General features: G+C 35.2%; 1 long non-coding RNA gene across 1 annotated transcript; it reads right to left on the bottom strand.

The window, feature by feature from the left end:
• Positions 1-3,695: 3,695 nt before the first annotated feature.
• Positions 3,696-18,321, bottom strand: LOC135413876 (uncharacterized). Its single transcript, XR_010430459.1, has 3 exons — positions 18,209-18,321; positions 5,397-5,462; positions 3,696-4,170 (listed from the first exon to the last, which is right to left on the bottom strand). It is a non-coding gene; the product is annotated as an uncharacterized LOC135413876 (long non-coding RNA).
• Between the last annotated feature and the right edge of the window lie 7,554 nt (positions 18,322-25,875).

The following is a 25,875-nucleotide window of genomic DNA, read 5'->3' as shown; positions in this document are numbered from 1 at the left end:
TTGGCCACCTGGGCACACTGCTGGCTCATGTTCAGCTGGCTGTTGACCAGATCCTCTTCTGACAAGCAGCTCTCCAGACACTCATCCCCAAGCCTGTAGCATTGCATGGGGTTGCTGTGATCAAAGTGCAGGACCCAGCACTTCACCTTGTTGAATCTCATAAAATTGGCTTCAGCCCATCAATCCAACCTGTCCAGATCCCTCTGCAGAGCCCCCCAATCATCCAGCAGACCAACATGCTCACCCAGCTTGGTGCCATTTGTAAATTGACTGAGGGTACACTCAATACCCACATTGAGATCATCAATAAAGATATTAAACAGGACTGGCCCCTGTACTGAGCCCTGGGGAACACCACTAGTCACCGGCCACCAAATAGATTTAACTCCATTCCTCACCACTCTCCAGTGACTTTTCTACCCAGAAAAGAGTACACATAAGGATGGCCTCTAACATGGGCTGAAGCAGCTGTCTCTAGCACCAAAGGCTTTGACCCAGGCAGAAATCCCAAGACACAGTAGTGCTTTCCAAGGCCTCTTTCTGGAGCTGGGAACAGCAATGTGTTTACCTGTAGTAGGTGTACTCTGGCTGCAGCACAGGGTCACTAGGTGAAGAAGCTGCACAAGAAGGTAGGCAGACTCCACCTCTTCAGGGAAGATGAACAGGTAATGCAGGGTCTTCAGGTCTTCACAAAAACCGTACAACATCAGGAGCCCAAGCCTTGCCTTGTAAAGACAGACTCATAAAAGATAAAAGGTTCTTGGAAACAGTTAGCATGGATCAACCAGGGATGAACCACCTGCATGTGAAGAGAAATGGGGTCTTTCAATACCTACGCATAGTATACTAAGAATATGGATTCAGACTTTTGGCAGTGGTGCATGACATAGAACTACAAAAATTAGAGGCAATAGGCATTAACTGAAACAGAAGAGGCTCCACCTGAAGTTAAGGAAAACTTTTTCACCACCCAGAACTGGAAGAAGTTGCCCAAAGACACAATGCAATCTCCATCCTTGAAGGTTTTCAAGATCTGACTGAAACAAGTGCTGAGAAACCTGGTCAAATACCATAGATAAACCTGTTCTAAGCAGGAAGTTGGATCAGTAACCTCTTCGGATCTTTTCCAATCTTAATAATTCTGTGATTCTAATTAGGGATAAACAGGAGATGGATCTGAAAAGTACATTGTGATCTGAACTAAGTACTAATTTAAGTGCATCCCACAGACATGTACTGTATACTGAAGTAGTGTTGATACAGGAAAAAAGAAAATAATGCATCGTAAACTCTTCAGGGTTCATTGAAATTGTCAAAGTGCATTCAGATGAAGATGATCATGCTGCAATTGTACTCATTAATTTCAAAAAGAAATTTGGACACTGACCTTCACCAAAGACTTTGACAAGAAAACAGAAGAAAAAAGGCATGATTTTTTCATGGTTAATATATTTTAAAGGTAAGAAAGAAAGATAGGAATAAATAATAAAGTTTTCTAATGGAAGAAGATCAACAGCATACATCTATGCTATGGATGCTGATACAAAGATACTATGATTTCACAAAAGAAATGGGAAAAACTGATACCAAATTATTCAAGTTAATCAGTGTAGTGCTATCTCTAAAAAATGGGGCCTCTGGTGGTCTAGTGGTTAGAGTGCAGGACTCGCACCGCTGCGACCCAGGTTCAATTCCCGGCCCCCCGGGCAGCTGGAGCTCGTCAGCCTTGTATGGCAATCCAGCTACGTCCTGGGGACCTCACTGCCACTGTCCAAGCTTTGCTCAGCCCCGGCAGATGAACCTCAGGATTAAAGGGTGGGCTCAGTTCAGCGCACACTGTGTCTCACCTAAAAAAAAATCCACTGCGCAGGCTCGAAGGGTTTATGACCTTTCCCAAATCTTCGCTTGCGAAGACTGGCCATTATTATTATCTCTAAAATGTAATTGGATAATGGAATAACAGAGGATATTGAGCATTGATAAAAGATGAATAAAGGCAATATAAGGCATATTTAGAAAAGCAGCCCTAATTATGCATGCATAGCAATGAGTCTTAAATCAGTCATTAACTCAGGAAACAAACGTTAGAAAGACTTGAGACAATCCAGGTTTGTGTAAAGCTTGTACTTAATTATGACATGAGGAAAATCACTTCTACTGCAGATAACTTTCTGTTCTATTGCTCCCCTGCAATAACCCTCATATGAGATAGCATGCTGATAGCTATCTGTGTTAAATGACTGATCAGTACAAAGACATTAGTGACTTTGCAGCCCTGCAGGATAGCAATCCATCTCTGTATCTAACACCTGCTTAATGGACCACAGGACATCTCTAAATCTCTTTACTGACATATTTTGCAAAGGCCACCCTAGTGTTAAGCAGCGATGAAACTGGTTTTACTGAGACAGGACTTTCTATTTGCTTAGTGGAAAACAAAATATGGTGCATACAAAATTTCTTTGAAGTGACTGTTGATGTTTCTCAGTACCTGCAGTGAAGATTAAATTAGCAACCATGGGATGTGTTTGGTTTTCTCTCCTCTGAAAACAAAACTTGCAGTTTTTCCTACAAATAAATCTCTCAATGATTCTCCTTTCTATTGGGAACATTTAGTAAGGATTGTATTTACAAACTGACTATGTATTTCTTCCTGGTGTATGCATATCTAATATGCACAGCAATCTTGATAACATCATAATTTTAAAACACTAACAATTTTTAGAATTATTTTTAGTATTACCTCCTCTAGTTTATGCAAATTGGCATATTTGTTTGTTTTCATAAATCCAGGGGAACATCCTATTTCCAGGTTTAGGCAGCAGCCTTCCCAAAATCCTAGACTCAGAAGATTCCTCTTTATTCCACATGATGTACATTACTTTGAAAATATCAGTCATTCTTATATTTTCATCTTCTGAGTAAATGCCAGAGTTTACATCTTAATACTCTGATCATTTTCTCTTATCCTGTCCATTAATTTCCTTTCTCCTCTTTTTTGTTTGCCAACTCCCTCCTCATTGTGAAGGTGCCAGCAACGCTTAGAAACATTCCAAATAAAAAATACACTTTAAAGTGCATGATGGCTGTGAATCACATATAACCTACCAAAAAAAAAATTCATAATGTTCCAAATTAATTTAGTCATATTCCTGTGCCTTCCTAGTCTCTTTCTTCTCTCTTATTTAAAATATGTGGGTTTTCATGTACCTATTTAAAAAACTGCAGTTGTTCTTCTTCTGTTCTACAGGTCAAATGAGGGCACTCTGTGCAGCTTGATATAAAATTTGATCATGAGGGTTTAGAAAACTCTCACCAGTTCCATACACATTCTGGAAAATATGAAATTGCATTAGCAATGCCAATATAATGAGGAGGAAAGGGAGAAAAAGATACTGTGAAAGACATGTAAAAAGAAGCAGATAGTCCAAACTATGTATTTTCCCTACAAATCATCTTGGTTTACTCTGAGTAAACCAGTGAGTCACGCTGACAATATTTCCAGTTTCTTGAAATGAACAGGCTTTTCAGTCCCTATCTCTCTTATACCTTAACACTGAATGCCCTCTAAAATGTGCTTATGAAGAGGTCAAAAAAAAGAACATGTATTGCAGATGAGAGCATACGAGCATACAACATTTCCATATTATTCTTTGATTTAGTTCTTCACTTAGACTTTTTTTTTTTTTTGGCTATTATCTTAGCTAGTGGACTTAATATGTTCAGTAAAAAGCCACATTCATATCCTAAGCTGATAAAACCAGATTTTATGCTGGGCACAAGTATTCAAATAATTCCATTTGTGTTGCTTTTCCTCTATTAGCTGTGATTTTTCTCCATGGTTGAGTTAAAAATCTTCTCAATCATCAAAATTTTTTGGATCTTCAGTATCATTGTTTCCGCCTTTTCCACCTCATCAGTGAATACCACGCTGCAGAACATTGTTTTTTGCTGTAAGCCACAGTCGTTCTTTACCCATTGCTAAAAAATTAATTATTCTCATGGGGTTTTTTTGTTTTATTTTAGTCAGTTTTTGATTTATGATAACACTTGTCTTTTACATAGCAATAATTTAACTTCATAAATAGCTATTCGTGAAGATTTTTCTGAAGATATCTGAAAAATATTTGAAAATGTTGAGATGTCTATTTCTCCACTATTCAATATTGTCTGCAAGAAAAAAAAGAGAAACAGAAACTAAGCTTGAACACAAGAAGGATGAAAATTTGAATGTCTGTAAATGCATTGTAAAATTAGACACCTATAAAGAAAGAACAGGCAGCATTAGAAGCAAAGATTTGACATTATTTCAGTCAACAGAAGCACCAAAGTTAAGCTTTCTTGCTTTTGTATTTGTGTGTTAACTCCTCCCATTGAAGATTCATTATCGTAATTTTCATGGAAAAAAAATGCATTTTCTTTCAAAATGTTTGCAAACTAACTGTCTCTAACAGTGCTCTAACTGTCTAGGAGTTCCCTCTCTCTTTAAAGCAATGCCTTAGCCATCTGTTATTTGACTACATATTTGGCTCTTTCTTCTTTCCCTGTTAAGATGCTAATGGAGAATAGACAGAAACTGCAGATCTGAAAATTTTATTTTAAAGCATTCTCTATTTACATACTACTAAAATTTGTTTGTAAATCTTTCTCTAATTTTTAAGCTGTCATCATATCTTGTCTGAGATATGGTTATTCAGTGTTAGGAGGCCTTTATTGCATATAGTTGGTGATCCACACACTAACATTAGAGATTAGCTCCAATAGTGCATTAAACATTTTAAAAACATTCTCTGACACTTAGGACAGTTGACAAGAAAGAATTGTCATCATATGTTCACAAACTCTTTCGGCTCACAAAATGGAATGGCTTCATTCAAATTTGCTATGGGGCTGCTGAGAATAACTCCTGGATATGCCTATGTGTTGAACTCTGTCCAGTAATTCTTGGGGAAAAGACTAGTTGGCATATGGCAAACTTGAGCCACATTCTAACATCTCTACTAGAGATGATCAAATTCCACTGCCTGAGCACATTCACAGGAAGTGCTTATTTTAATTAAAAGACAGCCTTGGTATACCATAATTTAGCTCAGAATATTGATTTTTTTGGCATATAGAATTTCATTTTTAATGTTACTTTGTTCAATTCTCACTTCTTTGCCCAATTTTGCACTTAGATTTTGAAAATACATTTTCCAATTTTTCACTCTTTCTTTTAGGATTCCCATGTTTCGTCACATTTAATGTTTCTGTAAGACTGTAATATCTATCAATGCTTGAAAACATTTTTATATATAAATTTGATATGTTCCAGTGATGTGTTTACACATCACTAGAACTGTATCTGCTTTTCTCTTTGTTGTTTCTATTTTTTTTTTCCATTTATGAAAACCTACCTGTTTTCAAGTAGTGCAGCTGACTCTTACTTAGGTCCTGTTCTTGTATATACACACTGTTTTCACCTGTCCACAAGTGGAAGCAGAATGATTGATAAGTCACCAGTTTTCTGGCTGGGTTGTATAGCATGAGGTGATTCATTAAATTTAACAAATATTTTGTGATAAGCTGTGTCACAATGATCATGGAAAACTACTGATACTGTGTTTATTGATGTGTCAAAACTCTTGGTTTGGTTAATTTCATGAGAAATTAAGAATTTAGGGGTTCGTGATCAAGTGGTAAATTGGTTTTCTAGTTACTTAATTTTCAGAAAACAAATTGTGAAGCTTCAAGGTACCTGATTACAGCCTCTTACTGCAGCCTTACCAGAAGTACAGTCAGTTTTACGTAACATTCTGTAAATGATTCTGTCAGCAGCTCCTACGTTCAGACATTCGCTTACGTGTAGTACCTATCTGACTACAGCTCATTGTCATAGGAAAATTAGAAACTATACCATAGCTATGATTTATACAAAAACTTCTTTAAAATAGACTATTTTTGAGGCTGTCATCCTGGGGATGGGGAACTGCAGGGGCTCCCCATAGGGGTGACTGGAGAAAAACCTGCAGCCAGGAAGCAGGACAGGCTGGAGAGAGGCAGAGGCAGCCTCAACCCTGGGCACTGGGCACCTCTACTCTATGGGGACAGCGATGTGCCAAGGCCAGCCTGGGACATCTGGTCACAGGTCAGGCCCAGATATAGCAAACTGGTAGTTTACAAGATTTTCTTTAACACTTTACTATGGATTATACAGAACCACATGAAAAATATCATCCTTTGAGATATTTAATTTTGCATTTTTTTTTTCATTAGGCAAGTGATTATTAAACAGAGTTAGAAAAAAAAATCTTTAAGTCTTCAATAGTAAATATTATTCACTGATATTTGATAATTTATAAATATATATGTTAAGATAAAATATTAGGAAAGATTAGAACTAAAATGTCAGGTAATTAAATGATGCACTTGATAACTGCACACAATATTTTAAAACAAAACAAAACAAACAAACTCCAAACTAAACCTAGAAGTTAATAAAACCAAAAGTTAATTAAAGCCAAAAAGGATTTTTTCTTCCCTTAATCAACTTTCTTCATTACTGTGCGTTAACAACATTAGCTTCAGTTATGTCTCAACTTATACAAATTTTAAAATTGTCAGGGAAGAGATCAAATCTCTTCAGGTTTTACAGATTACCCCACACACAGGAGTGATACTTTCTTTACACTAATAATAACCTGTGGTACTAACATTATACTAGTAATAACAATGTCAATAGTGTCCTATATGCCCCCTGAATCAGTAGCTCTAAGATCGATCCCTGGATTCTTTCACGGATTTTACATGGAAATCACCATATTGCTTTGACATGAATCTTAGGCACTGAAGTTGACTAAACTTTCTATATACGTAAAAGGAAATATGTGCTTAAGAATTATGTTAAAAGAGGTGTTGGTGAACTTGAGAGGAAACCTGTACTCGGGCACTTTTATGACTGTTCTTTCAAATGATGAATAAATCAATTTTTTCAGTCAACGTACAGTAAGTTTGTAGTAGAAGAAATAAGGCAATATATAGTGTTTTAATATAACATCATCAGAATATATTACAGACAGAATAAAATTATGCAATATTATTCTTTAAATCAATGCAAAATGCAAATTTAGGAAATAAAGAACAAATTTTATGAATGAATAATAGCTTTTTTTAATTTGTGTATACTTACTTACCTAATTTAAAATAAAGACGATGAATACTGCTTCATTATTTCTAAGCTGTGTTTAATTACTTAAAGTTAACAGCACATTTGGAATAAATTTAAGATTTCACAAGAAAAAAGAATATAGCAGACTAGATGTAGAAAAAAAGGAATACTGCAGCTAGAAACATTTCAGAGAAGGTGACATATGACAAAACATCTGGAACAGCCTCCATAAGGAAGGCAGTGAAGTCTTGGAATCACAGAAATATCCATTGGATGACACTTACGGAAGTTATCTAGCCCAGCATCTGCTAAAAGCAGTGTTACTGCCAGTTCTAGATCAGGACAACCATGGCTTTGTTTAGACAAATCCTGAAACTTCCAAGGATAGAAATTCCACAGCCTGTTTTGGTAGCCTGCTCTGTACAAAGTTCTAGTGTTGCCTTATCCTCCCACAGGAAAAAAGGATTCTCCTCATGTCCAGTCTCAACCTTCCAAGCCACAAATTTTGATTGTTGCCCATTGTCATACTATCTGCTGCTACAGAGGAATTTGACTTCATTACTTCTGTAGCTCAGGACATCAAGTGTGAACTGCTATTTTGTGTGTCCCTTCATCCTAGAGACGATTGTGCAACTAACATCTCAGCCATGAGCTCCAGCACAGAACATTCTCCCACACCACTGCAGGCTTTCTGTGAGTGTAACGGGCTGTGCTCAAACATTCCAATAAGAGTTGTTGAGAAGAGCAGGAAGAAGCCTAGAAGGGTGTCTCTTCTTCATTACTTTTGGAAATAGATTAAAAAACATACTGGAGCTTTAGCTCTGTAAATTCTCTTATTTATTGCTCCTATTTATCACAAAACTGGATACAGTTTTTAAGAATAGGGGAATAGGTTCCCTGAGGGCACCAGTTGGCCTTAATGACCATTAACAGCCCTGTGACTTCCACCAGTCAAGCCCTCTTCCACCGAACTAGGGATTCCATTTAAGCTCATGTTGGGACCTTTAGTCCTGGCCTGACGTATTTTGTACGTTTCCAGCATTTGTGTTTGGCCATTAACCCTTGACTGTGGACTAACTTCCAGGATTGTCATCAGACCTCCAGTGACTGGATTTTCCTGTCAGTTGCAGGGATGTGTCTGATCCAGTCCCCATGATCAGGCCTAAGACTGCTGCAGACTGACTTCCTAGCTTTACCTTGGACCTTCTTCGTCAGCCATGGACTTGCTTGATGATCTGGACTTGGTTGAACCTCAGTGCCATACCTGTGCCTGCCCTGCATGCCTCACTTGGATACTGTGCAACAGAGCTCTGACTGGAAAAGTCCCTGCCTTCACGGATGTATTAATGCACTTGATTTCCAGCAGCCTCTTGTTTAGAGAACAGCTGGCCTTACTGCATACTGGTTTTTTTCCATTGGGTCAATCCTTTTCTGCCAAGCTCTCACTCAGTCAGCTCCTTCCTAGCTTGTCATGATGCATATGTTTATTCTTGATGAGCTTCAGAAAGCTTCTGTTGATCAATATGGAGTTCAGGGATGCTCCACTTATTATCAGTCACCAGACATCAAGCCATTAACCATCACCCTATGAAGATGATAGACTACCCAGTTTTAAACCTATCTAAATGTAGATACATTCAGTGTATATTTCCTGCAATAATATTTTTCAGCCTTGAAGACGTAACTGAAGATGAACATGATAGAGGTCTTTAAAATAAACACTGACATGAGAAAATTGAATAGACATCTATTCTCTGTTTTTTCCAGTGTAACTGTTAGAGGTCATAAGCTGAAAGAATAAGGCACAAATTCAGAACAAAGATAAGAAATAGCTTCTTCTCAGAAGAAAAAAATCCCCACTGGAATAAATAAAGAAAATAATGCAAAATTCATCAAAATAAGAACTAACATTTCTCCTGAGCGGAGTGATTGTACTACATACCACTGTAAAGTGGAAAATTGTATCAGAAAAGAATGACCAAACCAGTTCTTACACTCTTCCATTGATGTGCTATTGACTAGTAGATAGTGAGTGAGAAGGATGCTTCTTGTAGCACCCAATGCCATTCCTGTCTTATAAAGACACTAGTTTGAGTAAGAAAAAGTAAATTTTTTTCTTACAGAAATGAAACCTGACCATGTGTTACTCCCTATTATTAACTAAAGTAAGAGAGGTTACATAAAAAATTACAGCCTATTTTTAAAATATGTATCTACTAAAATACAATATGATAGTGTGGTGTGGTACCCAAAAGTATCTGCCATACTCTTCCTTTTTGATCATCTGATCTGCATAATGTAAAACACCAGTGAAATTATCAATATAGATTATTTGCTGATGTGTGTACTCAAGCTGTTGAGGAAAACATGGTTTTGAAACTTAGTTTCTTTATCCTTTCCATCATTTAATGACTAGAAATTCATCAGAAAAAACAGATAAGAGATTTTCTTTGCAAACAAGAACTAACTTGTCAGAAGTTGCTATTTTAAGTGTATCCTGTTGTTAGGGTAACTAAAGTTCTAAAAATACTTTAAATAAAAAGGACATCACCTTAAAAGCTACTCAAGTAGTCATAGTAACATTATTTTTTGAAATAAAAGCAGTTCATAGAGTTTTTTTTCCTCCTGACCTTAAGCTTTACAAAAATACACAACCAACTTCTTTTTATAAAGTACATGTGTTTATCTGAAGTCAGATAAAATTAAGAATATGTTAAAGTATCCCAAAGAATTTTACATGTATGGAGGCTACTAACCAATTTAAGAGGACTTTAAAATTTATATCTTTCTTTTCTGCATTTCCAGAGAGCATGTTTCTTCTGCAGTTTTACAAGGGCTTATATCAAAAAGCACTTTCTTACATTAGTACTATAATAAATACATATTTTAGAAAACTTTTTAAACATTCATGTACATTCTTTATCAGATAGACTATTTTCTCCATTGTTTCCTTTCAAAAATATGTGCTAATGAAATTTTACTCTCTTGTTAGTAATAAAGACATCTATTCCTGCAAAGAAGAAATGTCCTTTTGAAACCTAAAGCACAATTTTGCTACACACTGTCATTACTTAAAAACAGTGCTTCTTTTCAAAACAGTGACCCTTCTGTGTACCTTTCTACTACATCGCTCTTCAATTTGTAAGACACTATTATTTTCATTTATGTATTCAGATGCTTGTTTAAAATTTGCCTTCTTAAATAGAACTAGTAATATTTTTGATTATTGTTAGTGACCAACATAGCTAAGAGAATGAGAATGATATTAATCCTTCGTGCACTTCATTAACAGAGTTGTTAAATAATAGGTCTGATTTAAAGCTTACAAAGATAAAGTCAGTATAAAGATACACATTGTTTTCAATAACCTTTGAATCAGGCTTAAAATCTATTTAGTTACAGGTGTACCACAAAAATGAAGGTTATGAAATTATGGAGTTATGATTGAGGACATAATACGAATGTAATGGAATTTAATCTGTAACCAAGGGCCTAATTTTGCATGCAAATCCTTATTAGCAGTGGTGACAGATACAAAGAGAAGAACACAGCTTGAGCCTGACAGCTCAGATTGTGATTTCAGGAGTGAAATTAGAAATAAATAAATTAACATTGTAAGTAAGCACATTTGATATCGTTGAGAAGTATCAAGCACAGAACTCATGAGACAGTGACTCTTTAGAGCAAAGATATAGTAAAAGTTTCTTACCATCTCATGACAGAATAATGACTCTCCTAAGCCAATAAAACTTTACTTTGAAAAATGGTATCTGTATGTGGATAAAACCAGAAGAATTTTGTATTGAAAAGTCTTATTCATGAATGAATAATATTTTAAGTTTCTGAGAATTTTGAATGTAAGCAGCATTGAGGAGGACTTAAGGGATAGTATACAGGTGAAAATACATATGGTAACTTCATTGCCTCCCACAAAAGTTTTTGTCATATATCTCTACAACTTATCAAAAGATTTCTATCACCATCTATGTAGACAATATTTTAAAATACACTTATGGAATTATTTTAGAGAAATGAAAAGATTAATGGATGCTATACTACATGGAAATATGCAAAAAGCAGAATTATAAATTCATGATAAGGTCATTTTTTAGAATACAACAATGGCAAAAAGTCAGCTTTGTGAAGGAGCTACAGATAAAAACAGTTAAGATGAAAGAAAATTAAGATGAAGCTGAAAATAGGAAGAGTGAAAATAGAATAAGAAAGGTTTATTAACCAGGTCATTCTGAATTGATAGGTCAACGCTCACACCCAGGTATTCGAAACAGAATAGTCCTCATAGTCTTTCACAGGTACACTACTCCTGGAGCATATATTCAGTCTCCTTTGCAAAATGCTTTCATGAGGCTACCAAACCAGGGAGACTGAGAGACTGAGGAATGAGTTGTCTCATCCCTTGTGCATAAGAAATCTGTGCTTATTTTGTGCTGGATTGAGCACAGAATAGGCAAACACAATCCTGCCTAATGGAATGATTAAGTGTTTAAAATGATGTTTTAATTCAATCAATTAAAACCATAAACAGCATGAGTTTGATTGAATCAGTTTAAAGAATTACACAGAAGCCAACGTGGTTGTCAGCAGGGGTGAAAAATTCATGTATCACCTACACACAGCTTGAATTCTGTATTTCTCAATTAGATATTACAAATAACCTACTCTATCACAGAATAGCTCTTGAGTGAGAAAAAAAACATAGCAAAGCTTTCAAAACATGTGCAGTTAATTAAAATTTAGGCACTCAGCCACCACTGTCAAACATTTAATAAATATGACAGCTTGATTAGTCTTTATTTGTTCCCTGTCTTCCACAGGCAATTTAAAGAAAATGTTTAATAGATTTGAGATTAAAATATGCTTTTAAGAGGCAAAAAAGATTTAGCATTTAATGAAACATCTGCCTTTTAAGAATATGTCATTTTTATATCCAGTAGATGCATTCTTAAAACACAATAGATTAGAAAGAACCATAAATATTTACCTACTGTTAATTGTGTATCAAGTACTTAAAAGATAGCAACATGAAAGAAAATAATAACATCCAATTTTGTATTAAAATTGCTTTTATCCTACAATAGGCTCATTTGTATGGTAATTTAATAAGTTAATGTTAGGGCAAGACTTTCCAGAAATGCTCAGTTTTGGCCTAACCAAGTACTTACATCAATGATAGAAATCATTGCATATAAGATAGTACTGATTAGAATGAAAAATGGGAGACAAGCTGCTTTTAAAAATATATGTTCCAAAAATTTGCACAAATATATTAACATCAAATTTCTTATTGGAATATATGCATTTAATTCCATTCATAGTTACATAAAAACAATATGGTTATTAATGTAAACTGATGCAATTCCTTCCATTTCTACTCCTTATTTGGTGTGCCTCTGCTTAACAATTTTGTCCTATAAATTTTAGGTTTCAGTGTAATCAATATATGATATTTCACTTTACCTATTTTTCAGTGTAACCTTTTCAGATTGTTCTATAAAATCTTAGCATCATATTCATTTGTTTACAGAAGAACTTTGCCATCATAAGAGCTTAAAATAATACAATTTTTAGGAATAATATAGAGAAATGTACGCATGGGAGCAAATAACACATTCAAAAGTAGTACTCTGCTTTGATTCTTCTCACCTCACACTTCGTCTATCAGCTTGGCTCCAACAGTTCATCAAGTTTTAAAGGATAAAAGAAGACTATTTACTGTACTGATAGCTTTCATATCATTTATACAGCGATTAATACCTTGGAATGAACTTCTGTTAATATTTTAATAGCAATTTTTAGCCCTTCATCTGCAAAAAGGGCTGCAGTATTAAACTACTTCAAATAATCTAAAATACATAATTAGAAAACTCAAAATATCTTACATGCTAGTGCAAGAGTTTTGCAAGCAAGGAATTCGTGAGAGTAGGTTTAGATTATATATCAGGAAAAAATTCTTTACTATGAGGGTGGTGAGGCACTGGAACCGCTGGCCCAGAGGAGCTGTGGATTCCCCATCCCTGGAAGTGTTCAAGGCCAGGTTACATAGGGCAGTTTACAGGGGTATTGGAGCTAAATGATCCTTAAGGTCCCTTCCAACCCAAACCATTCTATGATTCTATGAATTAAAAATACATAATTCAGAATACCTTGCTCTAAAATATGATGGAATTCTGTAAATCATTTGAGACTGAATTACTTGAAAATAAACTATCAGAAAGCTTACTTTTGAGACTATGCTATACCTGAAATTTGAGTCAACCACTAATGAGATTACATTTTTGAGAGAGAAGGATCATACAAACAGTCTAATATGGTATGAATACTAATTCACAAGTCAGGTCATATTGCAAGACCAGTGAAAGATTACTGCATATGCAGTCTTAAAGGAAGTAAGTGTAGTAAAAGACTTTGGAAACCTTGGATAGCTTTATTGTGAATGCAGTCAGCCACATAGCAATAACTAAAAGCTATACTGGCAAAAAGTTTAGAAAAGTGAATTATTCATACTTTTTATTAGTGGAGGTCTACAAGAACAATTTTCAGATTAAAAAAAAAAAGCAAAATAATATAAATAGTTCACAAAGCAACATTTTTTGCCTCCTCAATTGACAATTGTACAACTTGTGTCATTGCAGTGCTTCATCAGAAGCAAATCTATCCATATTTCTGCTCCTCTAACTGGGTAAAGAGTGACATAAGTGATTTAGTGGTTTTCCTATATCAGTCCTTAACAGTAAGAAATTTTATAACCAGGTATGAGTTGGAGGGGGCCACTTGCTCATCACCATTCATTGACATAACACGAAAAGAAGAAATTTCATCATTTGTTTCAGCTCTTCAGTTTCTTTTCACATTCCTCTTTTTGTTTTCAATGTATTCTGCCTTTGCTTCTTTTTCCAATACTACTTCAGGTTATTGAGTCCTACACCAGTACTGTTCTAATTGTTGTGCCTGATGATGAAACCTAATGATTTGAGCATCTTGCCAAAAAATGTAATCTTATTTCATCCTACCAAACAAGATTCAGAGTTTTCATATATTTAATAAAGACTCAAGTTACTTCATTTCTAGGCCCAGCCTACAGAAATCCAGAATCCAGAAATCAATTTAGCACAGTTACTTCCAGGGTAGTACAAGTTTTTAATGCAGGGAACTTGTCCTAGCCCTGTAAGTTTAACAAGACTGTTAGTATTTTGAAATTGTCTTACTAAATGCTTTCTTTCTAGTACAACCTTCTGCTTATGCTTTGTTTATTATTTATGTTTAAATTTCAGGCTATTTATTACCTTCTACATTATAACTGATGATAACTCAAGTGGAAGCAGAGACAAATGAGGAGATTTTGTTCAGTATTTCTATCTATTTGATTTTTCTCCTTCCCCGCTTCAGTGTTTCAGCAGAAATGACGCTGGTTCAGTCAATTCTTAAAGCAAAAGATTTTAAAACTCTAGAAAAATAGAAAATGTTAACAGAATAGAAAATTAATACTGAATATGAAACACTGAGATTAATGGCATGTCTTTGACAAGAAGGAGAGAACAAAACATCTTTGAAAATTAGACTATGGATGCAAGTGTACAGCTTGGTAAAATTAGTCAGGTGATAAACACAAAACCACTTTCCAGAGCAGATACAAACAAACTGAGCATTCTTTATACTTTTTGGCCTATTCAATGTGTCCTAGACATTTTTCTGAGACATTCTTTCTTTGTCCATTTTACTGTGATATTGGGATTTATCTGATTATACTATAGTATAGCTGGGTGAAATCCTTATTTTCTCAGAGAATACAGATCATTTTAAAGACCACCTTAAATAACATTCTGGACAGCTTGTGTTATCACCATCTGTATACCAAATTAGAAAAATTCTGCTTCTTATCGGCAATAGAATTTCTGTGTCACAGCATTTTTCTGGGAAGCTGAAAATAGACTCTAAGAAGAGAGGACTGTATCTACTGTCTTTTGGAACCTCAGCACGTTCTCATGTTGTCCATGAGACATTTAACTTCTTCTTCACTAAAGATTTCTGTCAAGTAACGCCTCTCATATTTGTTAAAGAACAGTATGATTCATACTCAGCATCAACTCCACCCAAACTAGCAAACATATCTGGAAAAGGTAAAGTCTAAACATGCTGGTTCTGATTCATACAGTATGAATCTGAAACTTTACAGTAACAAGAGGCCTGGCTTGCTCTCAGTCATCTACTGAAAACTAAGCTCCTCAGCTTCTCAGACCTTCACAGTTTCTACTCTGAATAACCCAGTTATCTGTTGCCTTGCTCTATTAGCCTTTTATATTTCCCTTTTAAATTCCTTAATACAAAAGGAAATTGTAGGTGGATAAGGAAAAAGACAAGGGTGACTGAGATGCTTCACTGACTTAATGACCTGTGATTAGATGTCCTAGGTCAATAGTGAGGCAGTATTGATGACTTTCTGAAAATGAATCCTCTTTTTTATCCTTCATCACATTTTAGGTTTTTACTCCATTTGAGACACCATCTTATTCTATTCAGGTATCAGGTCAATCTGACAGTAAAGAATACACTGTCCCAAAAGTAAAACGTGTATAGTTGGATAACATCAGCATATTATAATGTTCTTACAATTTAAATACAGTGCACGACCCAGTCATAAACAAAAGTAAAAGTCTAAAAATAATTAATGGAAACAGTTTAGTGGCATTTACTGATTTAAAATTTATATCTATATTTTTGTTATTATTATTGTACCTATAAATACATTGTCATTCTACACTATATAGTACAGAAGTTTGCTGTTGTTCAAAACATGTCTAAGAAAACTTCCAGTCACATGAAAAAAAAATTATTTTTGGAGCTGAATACCTTTTTTTCTGCTTTCTATTTCTGGTGGCAGGTGTCTACTTACACTACCATTTGCTGGTTATGTGGGAAAAAAATCAGAGTAGGCAGATTGCTCTGTGAAAAGGAGAGAGTAGCTGATTTTAAAAAGTTCTACCTATAAACTGAACTGTAAGATAAAAAATTAACAAAATTACAACAAAAATTTTCATGTGCACCACTGTCAAATGAGGTGACTCAATTTCACATTGTTCTAGAAAGAATGCTGGATTTTCAAGGATCAGTAAATAAAATACTGACATTTTAATAAAAAATTAAAAGAAATCCTGTATTTTAAACATTTCATTATGATTTTTTTTCTAAAAAGATATAATAGGTGTATTCTTCACATTTTACTTCTTTTTGTAGTCGCTATTTACTCATGGTAAGTTTTGAAAGGACATACATGCATTATCCCTAGGTAATTCTGAACTATGGCATGTTCTAATGTGTTAAATGCATCAGAACACCTCATGTTGTAACATAAACAACTGTACAGTTCCTTTGCTCATGGAAAATAGTTTTTAATTTAAATAAAGGTCAGTCTAAGCACTGATGGTTTCATCCAGACACCAATTGAGTCCCTAAAAGGATTAGTTGATGAAGTGTTATTGCTGAGAAGTACCCCAAGTAATTAATTATTGTTAAAAAATATAATGTAATGTATCTAAAGAAATTATAAGCTATTGTTGCTTGATGTTCAGAAAAATATACAGTAAAGTAAACCTTCCATTTAGGTGACTTTCCCATCCAGCTTAGTTACGACCCTAACTACTAACCTGACACTTATCTTGTTCTGTGTTTTTCCTTATAGAAAGGTTTATCTAGTCCATGACATACTGAACAATTAATTGTAAATATGTACAAAAATCCCTCCAAGCACAAAGAAACACAAAAGAGACTCTGAACCAGTAAAGTAAGCTTCTTATCATTTCCAACTTCTTTCCTGAGTCATTAATGACAATAATGTCTAAATTCAGATACCAAATCCTGATTTGTTAAACTGTTCAGAATCAATGTACTTAATTACTTTTAAGTTATTCTTAGGAAACTGAATACAGAATAATACATATTACACTGGTCAGGTTAGATTTTAAAGATTGGCCTAAAAATATTTATCCATTCATTTTATGCAACAGTTCAGATTTCAGTAAGCCATAATCTTTCAGTCTCATGACTGTACTGTTGCTACAGACTGTTTAATTTCTAAGCTATCATAGGTCTTATTCCATAAAAAAAGGGGAGTGGAGCAGGAATGAAAGGGAAAGAGGAAAGAAGGAAGTTTTGACCTAAGTACAAAATTTAAAAACCACACAGAATAACTACAGGGATATCTCGTGATTTCAAAGTACTTCAGTCATTAAAAAGTTTTGCAAGTGTAATCTAGTTTAACAAATATACAACTTCTAAAAATTCCCCTTCTTTTCCACAAATCTTATGTGGTTCATAGGACTAAATTAAATCTCTTTTTCTACGTGTAAGTGTGAAGAAAGTTCTTTATGAGATTAAGATGGAAACACTCAGCTCTGTTGACTGCCTTTAGCATACTAGCTAAATAAAATCTAGCCTAAAACAATCCTTAATGATCTTCAAATATAACTGCAATAGCTTTCTACAGCCCAATCGTGGTTTTAAGAGGAAGTGAATGATCACTTGAACATGAAGTCATGAAAAAATCAGCATAAACAACAAAAAAAGCATAAGATTTCTCATATAAGTAAGGTAACTGTAAATATAGTTGGTTAGAACATATTGCAGTATATTATTTCCAACAGTTTTTACATGACCTTGTCCAAGTTCTATTCTCATCAGAGATCACAGTACAAAAAAGATTAGAAAAGAATGTTCAAAAGTTTAACACTCATGAGAATGAGGACAGAGTTAGAAGCCTGGGCTATTGTCATTTTCCTTAGGAAAAGTATTCTTTTGCCTAATTTTTTTTTTCTTTTAACAATTACACAGGTGAAAAAGCAATTGTAAATCTAGGGATGAGGGCAACAATCGACTTGACTTTCATGTTGATATATACATTTTTCAGGTTTGGAACATCAGCAATCTGTTAGAAGACTTGCAAGAAGGAATTATTTGTGTAATTGGACACAGTCAAATATTATATGTGCTCAAGAACATATGTCTGTGTATATGATAATCCTTCTGAAAAAGCTGGCATTTACTTACTGTGAAACACACTATTCATTAGCAATTCTGTCTTCTGTATATAAGGCTCACCAAATTCCTGTTGATGCAACTTCATGTCACAATCTAGAAGAAACATTTTTATAATGTTATGCATAATCAATAGGATGCTTCAAAACATACACTGCTCCATACAGTGTGACTACTATGAATACAAATGTACTTATTATATGTTTATGGTATTTTAAAAAAGCATGTTTTAAAGTTATGTCCTTTTCTGGATAATTATATGTATCAGAAAGCTGTGGATATCTTATTTCCAAAAGTATAAAACACTAATCCTTAAACGACTTAAATATAAAACAACAAGATCACAGGAGCTGCAAAGGGAACCCTACTGTTGCTGAGTAAAATCCTGTCAAAAACCGGAAATACTTCTTGTACTGAAGATCCACCTGCAGGTATCTTTTCTCCTTGAACCTGTGACTACATCTGACCCTTAATATAACAAAATTCTCTAAAATATTACCATAAAGAGGGTGGAAAATGTGGTCAACAATGACAATCTTCAACCTGTTTTAATGGTACTTACTAAACTTTAAGGCATCTTCTCTTCTAGACATATATAGTGATCTGATATTCTACTACAAACCATATGCAACTTTTTTGCTGATTATTGAGATAATCTGGTACTGTTGTAATTTATTTCACATAAAACCTAAAAATGTAAAAAAGTTAATGAGAGAACAATTGTCCACTTAACAATTATCCATACTTTACCTACTATGACATTTCTGAGCACAGTAATGGTATTAATAATGCCTAGCTGGCACATTCCAGAATCCAATATTGAACACTGGCTTGGCTATAATCACAAACATATTCAGAAGGACTTGAAACTAACTTCAAATGGTGGCTAAGGATTTAGCTGGGGTTGTCCCAGAGTCTTGTGAGGTCTTGAGTGGAAATCTAAAGTGCTAAATCTCAATTGCTTGAATGGCACTGCAGCATGAAGAACAAACTTCTGCCCACACTGAACAGGGTGTTGTCTCAGATAAGGTCCAAGGTACTAATTTAAGAATCTGCTAAGAGGAATGTATTCTGTATAATTCCCTTCCTGTATTTTTCTTGCTTTCACAGAACTGCATTCACTGAGGCCCCAATCAGATAAGTAGCAGAAACTTGTGGAAAGGAAAATTCTAAGGAAACAACAAAAAGCTTTCTTCATTTCCAGCAAGCAGGAAGGTTCTTTATTGCCTATAAGATGGAAAACCTGGATCCTTTTCTTGCTTAATCATACTTTCCTGACATGGCCTTGCTCGAGTAACTCCACTACTGCATGACTCCTCCACCTGCTCAAGATATAGAATATTTATGGACAAATGAGCAACATAGCCAAGGTAAAATCATTCCCACATCTCCCAGAATTCTTAGTATCTTTGTACTATTTTTGAATGTATTACCTAACACTCCAAATTGGTAATTTCATTTCCTTTTTTTGTTCTTTAAGTTAGTTATCATCTGCCTCTTTTGTGCATAACAAAGTATAACTTTATTGTAGAAATCCTGATATCAAATAAAACTTTTATGCAAGACTACAAAGGATACTTTTTTTCAATAAATCGTTCTACCAACACATGTTCCTACTGCCTGGAGGGGTATTCTTACTTTATTTTAGCTAGAAGCTGGAGTTCAATGTTAGTATATCAGGCTAGCACAACTTCTATAAATCTTGATTACTGTTCATAAATATATGTGTAGATGAAAATTTATTTTCTTAATGGCTTGTTAGAATCTACTAGAAAAATAAAAATGGAGAAATAGTTTTCTGAAGTGCTTGTTTATACAACGGCTTACGTATTTTTTCCCTTTTCCTTCTCTCCCCAGATTCTAGTAAGAGACCCACTTCATCATTGCCCAACAAATCAGAGGTAACATTTTTTACCCATTTTGCAATGTTATAAAAGAATACACAAGCCAAAGCAATGAGTAATCTGGCCCCAAGTGATATGTGCTTCAGATGCAACAAGACTGTAAGATCATTATAAGAAATGCTGATGCAACTAAAACGCTCTGTGGGAGTCACAGGGACAGAAGCCAATGAGTTACACAGACATACCTAAGAACAGAATGTTGTCACTAAGCTTTAGCAAACAATCCAAGGAAAAGGCTAGAAACTACTGCCCTATGTAACGTGCTTGCTACTGTTTTCTTGGAAGCAAGATCTTTAAAACAGATTTAAATAATCTGTTTTTTCTAGTATATAACACTTGGAGCCTAAGTTTCATTACACAGAGACCCTTTTCCCTACTCTGAGAGTTGACAGAATATAAACAGTCTAGAAGAAATCTATACAGGCAGAAATGTTTTTTTTGAGAACAAAAGGTTAGTATTCAGCTTTGAACTATCCAAACAAAATAAAATATTTGGATTTGGTCTTGTCCTAATACTCAGAGTGTGGCTATGATGTAGAGCACTGTGCCTGTTTCCAAGGATATACGAGGCAGTGAATGAATCTGAGAAAGCACTAATGCTGTTTTGTACTTAATCTGAGTCTACACTAGGATACGGGTAGAATTTCTCTAGAACTAGAATTTCTCAGTCTAGTTACATCTGACTATAGCTAAAATCACACTGCCTTTCCTCCCCTCTTCTCTAGATCATCAGTAAAGCAAATGAGAGTGAATTTTTCCAAATGGGGTGAGGGGAGGTGTAAAACCTTCACTGCTTGTATAAGGATTACTTATTTACCAGTGTACTACAGCATACAACAAATATTATGCAAAAATATAGAAATGAAAACTCAAGTCTTAAAGAAGTGGATCATGTTTAAGAATGGGATCAAAATCACATTATCTTAAATTAATTCATTATCCTTTTCTCTAGCTTGTCTAGAAAAATTTTGTAAGTAAACAGCTTTGTGCAGGCTACTGTCTACTCAAACCATATTTTTTTCAATAGACTAGCTTTTAAAATTGTGATGGTTAAAATTACGGGTAGAAAAATTATAGAAAACATTGACTTAAAGTTGTGATTTATGTGAGAACAGTTTTTTTTCTATTTTTACATACTTTAATTAGATGCTTTTGCTTCGATTTCCCTTGCTTGGGTTTGGTTAAATTTTTGATTTCATTTGTCTTTTGCTAAAGATTTTTTTCCTATATATGGCACTGAAAATAACAATTAAAAAATGAAATTACATATTCTTATCACTCTTTATCCCCAGTTTACTTTTTATTTGTTTTGGCTTGGCCATACTTTCATTTTCTACTTTTTACTTCAACTCATTTCTTTCAGTCATTATTTGTGTTTACTTTTGCAATCTACTTAGTTTTTTCTATCATGACTTGTTAGGATGATTTTTGTTTGTGCATTTGGGTCCAGGAAAAGCAGTCCTGCTCCACAAGGAATGATGAGCATTGAACAAAAGGTGACCACAGTACAGGCACTGCTCTCACTAGGAGGGCACAGCTTTACAGGATCTGGCTACTGCACAAAGAGCAGGCTACAGATAACAAGATCCATCCAGAGACCTGGTTTATCTGGGCTCTTAGTTTTTTAAGTAAATAGAAAGTTATTCATATGCTAATAGCAGTTCATAAGTTATCATTTATGATAAGATTCTTCATTAAGTGTGAACTGACCCTCCTGCAGTTCATATGTATGACTAGGAACATAACAGAATGGTCTAGAACCACAAAACATATCACCTGATACACATGAACAAGGCCAATATTAGTGTAAGGCTTTGTTCCATTAGCCTTCCCACCTGGATTAGGCTGTAGTGCTCAGACTCCAGCTACCACCTTATTCAATACATATTGTAATTACAATAGAGAATTGGATTGACCTGTATATTCCCACAATATACATTTATTTGTATATACACTTTTCTAGTGCACTTGAGAAATATAGCTCCTACCAATTGTCATGGTTGCTGCCTGCAACCTTAATAAACTTCTTAAGTGTTTTGAAGAGTGCACAGAAATACCATCCTAGGCAGGCTGCCAGCTGGAAGGATATTATAAAATACTGCACTTGCTCACCAGGGGTTTCCCACAATATCTCTCCAGCTGGCAGCCTGATCCACTAGACAGGAGCCTCTAGAAGGGCAACACTGTACCTGCTGCTGGCAGATTTGATCACACAGTAGGGGTGGGAGTGTCCCAGGAAGAGCTTTTAACAATTTCTTCAAGACTAGACATTTATGTGGTTTTACTTCCCCACACCTTTGTTCTTGATAGAAATCTCCCAGTTTTAAAAATAACAATAACATATTAACTGAAAATTTCCCCAGTTTGTAGAAATATTCACAGAATACTAAAATTTCTAAAGATTGTCACACTCAGTCTGGGAATAGTGAATAAACAGAATAAATAGGACAGTTTTGTACCTCAACAGAGATCTGTAGTGCAGATGTCAAATAGATCACTCAGATTTCATTGGTCAACTAAATTAATACGGATTGTACAGTGGTTTAGCATAAACAGGAGTTGCAGCTTCCTTAGTAATTTAGGACCATAACTTTGACAGGAGAAGCAAGACAAAAAGGATTTCTGTATCACAAGTCTCACAAATTCATTTTCAAAATCTCATTGAAGGATCTGAAGACTACATTTTTGTCTGTTTTTCAAAACAGTTTTTTCGTTGTCTTTATGAGGACCATAAAAGAGGTTTCTTGGAATAATTTCCCTTCTTTGTGGTGACCAGTGACAGGATCTGAAGGAATGGCCTGAAGTTGTGTCAGGGGAGGTTTAGGTTGGAAATGTTCTTCACCCAGAGGGTGATTGAGCACTGGAACAGTGTTCAAGAAGTGTTCAGACAACACTGACAGAGTTCAAGAAGTGTTCGGACAACACTCTTGGGAACATGGTGTGATTCTTGGGGATGGTCCTATTCAGGGCCAGGAGTTGGACTCGATGATCCTTGTAGGTCCCTTCCAACTCAGTGTGTTCTGTGATTCTGTCTTTTCTTGAGACTGAACAGACCCAACCCTCTTAGCCTTTCCTCAAAAGAGAGGTGCTCCAGTCCCCTAATCATCTTTGTAACCCTCCACTGGACCCACTCCAGGCAATCCATGTCTCTCTTGTACTGAGGAGCCCAGAACTGGATACAGCACTTCAGATGCACGTCACTAGGACTGAGTAGGTGGGCAGGATCACCACCCTCAAACTGCTGGCAGTGCTCTTCCTAATGCACCCCAGGATACCACTGGCCTTCTTGGCCTCAAGGACACACTGCAGGTCCATGGACAGCTTGTTGTCACCAGGATCCCCAGGTTCTTCTCCACCAAGCTTCTCTCCAGCAGGTTGGATCCCAGCCTGTCCTAGTGCATGGGGTTATCCTTCCCCAGGTGCAGGACCCTGCATTTGCCTTTGTTGAATTTCAGATGGTTCTTCTCTGCCCATCTCTCCAACCTGTCGAGGTCCTTCTGAAGGGCTGCTCGGCAGTCTGCAGACCCTGCCAGTGCACTCAGGGCCCTCACAATAGTTGCAAAAAACTACCAGAATGAAGTGCAAGATTTCGTTAAGTCAGAAGTCCTGGAATCAAGTGTTCATGCAAGTATATCCAAAGGAAAGTGGTTGTTTTGTATCAAATGCAACGAATTTGGTCTTTGAATTGGCAGTTACATAGGGTAGTTCTGGTGTCAGCAAACTGACAGCGAGCTTTGCTAGAGATTCAGTTTCAGACTTGAACTATTTATTGTACTATAAGCAGAAGTCAGATATGTGCCTTGGTGAAAGGGCTCTCAGTTTCATTCCTTTTCAAATGAGCTGTGCTGATAAGAACTTTACACTATGTGACATAGCCAACCTTTCACTTTCTAGTATGTAGGGTCCTTGAGATATGTCTAATTAACCAGATTTAAAAAAATTACCAACTCTCAGTGTTACACTGTCATAAGACTTTCACTTTAATATGAAGAAAGCTAGTCTCTTCAGTATCAATAAATTTCAATTTTCTCCTGGAAAGTGGCCAGGAATAGCTTTCTCTCTGAAGGAGGAAAAAAAATCATTGATTCCACAGTACTTGAGTTTTCTAAATTTCATTATATGATCCAGATGAGTAGAAGAAAAGTATTAGATATAAATGTGAAAGTCTGAAAAAATGCAGCCTTTGAATAAGACACAATTTCACTTCAGCTTCTTGGGCCTTGTACTTGAGTGTGACTTGATAAGCAACATCCAAGAATCACTTCAGACAGAATAGTCTATTACATTGTTGCTTGTTGAGGATCATCATGTTGTAAATAGTAATGTAAATTTGACAAATACATATGATACAAATCTCTTTTGGGACACAATAGGCTGTAGCAAAGAGTTCTCAGAGGGCCAACTGATGTTTTTGCAAGGTTTATCGCTTTGAAAGGTAATAGAAGAAACTGACTTATGCTTTCAGAATGAAGTTACTTTCTCAGATGATGTAAGTTCAGGTAGCTTTCCTTTGGGACAAGCCCTTTGTAATGAAGATACAGGCTATGCTGATCAAATACTAGAACTAGAACTATATTCTTTATGTAGTATATCAAATATTAGAACTATACTGATGCTGAGAGTGGCAGATCATTCCCCCACAATTTGCTGTAGAATAATGAAAGACCATTTGTCTCCTTATGAACGAAGAACCACTGGATGAGTCTTACTGCAGAGAGTTTGTAGAATGGACACAAGGCTTTTCACTTTTTATTTTCTTAATTTAGAAAAAAAAAGTGTTTAAAAAGTATGAAAAGTGCTAGCTTTCATGATTCTATTATTAACACTGTCATTTTTGCAATCTATCCCGCATTCTAAATTTGTACCTTTCATCACATCTGATTTTATTCTAGATAATAAGGCATGGAACAAATGTTATATCTACCATTGCCAAAATTTATGTTTACCGGAGGTATGTACTAACATATGCTTACTGTGGTCTCTGTGGTCTCCCATTAACAGGCATTTTTCAATAGCTATTACTCATAAAAAAATTAAATTAAATTTAATTAAAATCAAATTAAGGCTTTCTATTTCACCTAAAGACTCAGTTTAATTCAGAGAGCTCAATTAAACTATCATCGTATCAAATATATAAAAACATAAATAGCCTTAAAAACATAAATAGCCTTAAAAACATAAATAGTCATCTTGTTGCTCGTAGCTGACCAATATGGAACATCTGGAGATACCTTGTGATTTTTTTTGGGAGTGTTTTTGCTCCTTTGAGAACTCTGTGATATAGAATTACATGAGTCAAAGGAGGATATAGACTTGCAAATGTAGTGAAGGAATAGCATAATTGCATGACTTCTGCACACATTCCATTTATACCAATTACTTTAAAAGGCCATCTCAGTGGAGTTCTTTTAAGTGCTACAGAGCAAAACAGGAGAAAGTAGCACAGAAGCAGAAAGAGACGAGTTACTTGGGTGTTTTATTTTATGGTATTATACACTGGGAATTGTTACACCTTAGGGCAAGTAATAAATTTTATAATCCAAACATTGGAGAAGTCCCATGTCTACAGAGGACATTTCCTGAGTTAATCTTCTGGGTGGCTTTATGGGGTCTGTGATTAATTTCCTAAAAATTCTAAAGTAGACTGATACAGAACTATTTTATTTACAAAAGGCATTACAAAGAATAATGCTTTTCACTCAAAAAATCCAAAGAAATTGTCTCTAAAAATGTTGGACAGATCAAAGAATAATACCTTTAAACAGCATAAATTAT

This window comes from Pseudopipra pipra, chromosome 4 (genome assembly GCF_036250125.1).
Source record: "Pseudopipra pipra isolate bDixPip1 chromosome 4, bDixPip1.hap1, whole genome shotgun sequence".
NCBI classification, from domain to species: Eukaryota; Metazoa; Chordata; class Aves; order Passeriformes; family Pipridae; genus Pseudopipra; species Pseudopipra pipra.
Note: the sequence above shows the minus strand (reverse complement) of the source record. Positions and strands in the feature narration are given on the sequence as shown.